Genomic DNA, 4,455 nt, shown 5'->3' with positions numbered 1-4,455 from the left:
GCCAGAGAAGGACGGCGCGGGCCAGACAGGCACCTGCTCGCGCCCACCAAACTGCTACCTCTCCTCTCCTGACAGCTCGCCTGTCAGCTCCCCTTCCTCCACAGACCGTGCGTCCAGGCTCTCCTCTGTAGGAGCTAGATGAGTGTCGGAGAAAGGACTGGTAAACAGAAGCTTGGGTTTTAGAATGAATTAGAAACAAACAGCTCGTAGTTGTCTTCCCTACCTACCAGCTTTCTTTCTTTCTTTTAGACTTTTCAACATTTGCTTCTTTGGGCCCATTGTATAATCTTGGATTGTCCATTCCTTCTGAAAAAGTCAAGTTAGTATTTTTGACATGGAGAAGGGAACAAAGAGTGGAAATGTGCTATTTGGGGAAGTGACTGTCTAGAAATAAGCTATCTATGGGCACAAACTATTCTTAATTTGGGTAGAAAACTTTTTCTAAACTTGGATTAAAAAATGATATAATTATGCTACTCTCTCCTGGATGGTTTGAAGCCTTAATGAAATGATATCCAGGATAATTCAGTCCATTCGCCTTTGCTAGCAAAGTAACTTTTATGGTCAACTGGCCTCCCTGTTAAAGTTATTTAAGAGTTGAATGTTCAACTGCTAAAAAATATTTACATTTCTCAAGACCAGAATAATTTCAAACAATATGCCCTCTTTGTCTTCTAATGAAATACAATTTGAGACGATGAAGAACGGGAGTGAAATGGTGGAGAAATCTTCTGGGTACTGAGAAATTGAGAGGCCAGGGTGAGCTATGAATTACTCTCAGTCATCCTCTCCACAGCAGCTGTTGTGATCCCTGTTTTCCAGAGGAGTCTCTATAATGTTTTTGTAGGACTTTATACTCTACAAGCGTCAATTAAAGCAGGCTTCAGTTCACTTCTGTGTTTGTGTATTTTTTTTGGAACTTTTTTCTTTATTATTACCAATTGTATTTACATCTGCTATTCTAGAAATGAATTCTCTTACATAAAAACAATCAATTTAGATTAAGAGTCTTGTCTGTTGTTAAAGTATTTAGTTCTTTGATTATTTGAAGTAGTTTTTCTCAGTTATTTTATCAAATCTGTTTGACTACTCAGTTCTTTTCCACAGTTCACCATGGGGTAAGAGATCGTGGTTTGTTTTTCAGGGATTATAATGCTTCCTGGCACTGTAGGTTGAGAGTTCTTGAATTATTACCAGTAATAATTCATAGTTACCAATAAATCACAGGTTTTCTCTCTTTGGTCAGGTTTGTAAAAAGAATGTCCTTTTTATTACCACTTCCTCAATGGTGGATAAGGGCAGATCCATGTCCTTTTATGGTTACCGGCTGTAGTCAGCAGAGTGTGATGAATTCCATAAAGTCATGTAATATATGGACTAAGAAATGAGTCTAATGGGAGGATCTTACATGGTCATCAAGAGAAGCTACCGATCTGTTGATCCCCTGCCCAACACACATAGGGCTGTGATGGGATGAGACCCTGCTCCTGGACCAAGTGCATTTGCATTCCGTAATAGAACATTTTCCCCTTACTGCGTGTTCTTATAGGGAACGCTTGAGCATAACTTTCTTGGTTGGAGGATAAATGGACTTCTTGGACAGCAGGTATTTGGATATTAGCTGCTTATGGCAGTTGGCTGGGAGAACCAACTGCCCAGTACCAGGGAACCAAGGGCTTATGGGATGTGGAGGGAAACTTTAATCCATGGGAAGCTGGATTTAAGGAAAGTTCCTCTAGTGGAGAAGTTGAGGTTCAAATAATACAAAGTGAGTCCATAAAATCATTTTCAGATAATGATGAAAAATGTGGGTTTCAGGGACACCCCCAAATTGCACACAAAGCTTTGCTTGGGTAGTATATACATTATTTTAGCTTTTATCATGTTCTTTTTTGTTGTTGTTTTTCCTTGTGGTACTGGGGATTGAACCCTGAGGAGGAGGGTGTGCTACCTATAAGCTACAACCCAGCCCTTTATTATTATTCTCATTATTTATTTTTATTTAATTTTTTTTTCACAACTAGGGGTTGAACCCAGGGACATTCTACCTCCGAGCTACACTCGCAGCCCTATATTTTTTATTTTTTATTTTGAAACAGGGTCTCACTAAGTTGTAGAGGGTCTCACCAAGTAGCTGAGGCTAACTGCCAATTTTCAATTCTCCTATCTCAGCCTCCCAAGTACTGGGATTACAAGTATGTGTCACCATACCCAGCTCATTATTTTATTTTGAAACAGGGTTCTCCTTAGTTACTAAGGGCCTCACTTAGTTGCTGAGGTTGGCTTCAAATCTGCAGTTCTCCTGTCTCAGCCTTCCAAGTACTGGGATTATAGGTATGAGCCACCACACCCAGATCTTTCCCAGCTTTTTAAGGGGATTTGGAAAATTCACAAATTTAGAAACTAAAGCCCTAGATCCATAGTAATATTAAAAGATAATTTTAAAAAGGTATTAACTATTAATGCCAATTTCATATATTATAGAAATAGTGGTGGCTTTTGAATTTAAAATTAAGAACCATTTTAGATCTGCCTGCCTGCCTTCCTTCCTTCTTTCCTTCTTTCTTAATTTTGTTCCCAACTTAGAAACTAAGTCTTAGTGATTTTGACCCAAATCAAGTATGCTCTAATATGTGTCTGTTAACTCTGTGGCTTGATTCTTGTTACCATAGGGATCTTTTTCAAAGGTGTTGCTTGGTTTCTGCTAGCTATTGCATTCTTCATGAATTTGCCTTGTACTTTATTTTTCTCTGTCCAGATCCCCAGGGACCCTTGTTTGTCAAGGGCAAGAGTTTTGTGCTTATAGAATAATGTGCCTGCCACTAAAGTGAGTGTGATTTGATATCGTGAAGACAATAAAGAAATGATCATCTGTCTTCAAGACCCATGGGGATGGAGATACTTATTCTTGCAGGAAGTTATATGCTAGGCTCTGTTCTCATTGTCATTTGCCGGTGTGGAATGCCTTTAAATTTTGTTCTCTGAGGATTTTTTCTGAGGACTATCAGTTGATTGATAATAAAGCCAAGTCCCAAACGTTCTACAGGAACATTTTGACTAGTTACTACCACCACAGTCTTTTCTACTGACTTATGATATAGCAGCTACACTGAAAATAAATAGAAAATGGGTGGGTTGTGTGTATGTATTGGACTGATAAGTGAGAAATCCCTAGCATGAAATACTTGAAATTTTTCTAAATATTAAAGTTTGGAATAGTTAATTATCCCATCACAAAGAAAAATTAAACTTTGCCTTCTAGGGATTTCTGCTCAAGTTTGGTTTTTTTCCTAATATTAGCCATTAAGGTCTTATTTATAGCATACTTCATAATTACTACAATTTGCATTTGGAAAAGATAGTATTTTAACAGTTTAATAATCCCCAATATCTAGCTCAGATACATGGTACTTGCCAAAGGTTCCCATGATGTGAGTTAATTCAGCTCTATACCTCTGCTGCCAGATCTTCTGAAGTCGGCTTAATTGGGCCAGTGTGTGAATTCAAACTTTATTATTATTTATTTCACCCCTAAATGGAAACATGTCTGCATTTAGGGAATACATCTTCAAATTTGAGCTGACCTAATATTTATGACTGCATTTTAATTTACTTTATGGAAGAAACAAATTAGTATGAATTCTGACATTTCCACCTCTGGAGGCAGCCTATGACAGACGGCTAACGCTTCTCTTATTTTAGGTTAATCTTTTTTTTTTTTTTTTCTTTTGAGGAAAGTTGTGGGCAAAGTTGGAATAATAGTATAAATAATAGTATGTTTACATTACTATGATACTGGTATGCACAGAGGATTTCAAGTGACAAGTCTGGAGTGGGATGATTCAGAAGGTAAACAAAGTGAAAGGGACCTCAGGTCACATCCTTAGGGGTAAGCAACTAGGCTCCAGCATCCACTGCTGAGCCACAGAATTGAAATGTGATTCTCAGACCTCTTTTTTTCTTTCTTTTATACTAAATGAAGACTGTACCAGTAGGGTGTTTGTCAACAGGTACACAAGAAGCGCAGATTTTTTTTTTTGAGTAATTCTAAAGTCTTACATAATCCTAGGATCTTTGTCCTTGACTGTTCTAAGTAGGCCAGCCTTGGATTAGAACTGCTTTGTGTCTCCATGTTTCATGAGAGTTGTGGTAGCACACCTTGTGGAAGAGAATTGAACTACAGGATCTTAGATTTCTTTCTGTTCTCTGTTAGGCACTTGTCGAGTGCTTTTTGCAATTTCGGGTACTGTGTTCCGTATATTGTTTATGCAGTCAGACTTGCCTGGGTATGGCTCCAGACACTTATTTTCAAGTTACTTCACCTCCTTGTTTCTTCATCTATGTAATAATAGCTGTATCATAGGGTTGTATTGAAGGTGAATCAATATGTAGAAGATACTCAGTATAGTGTCTGGCATCTACTAAGTGCTCAATAAAATGCTAACTTATTGTTGC

Source organism: Muscardinus avellanarius (genome assembly GCF_963383645.1).
Source record: "Muscardinus avellanarius genome assembly, chromosome: 13".
NCBI lineage: Eukaryota > Metazoa > Chordata > Mammalia > Rodentia > Gliridae > Muscardinus > Muscardinus avellanarius.
The sequence above is the reverse complement of the archived record's forward strand: the minus strand, read 5'-3'. Positions refer to the sequence as shown.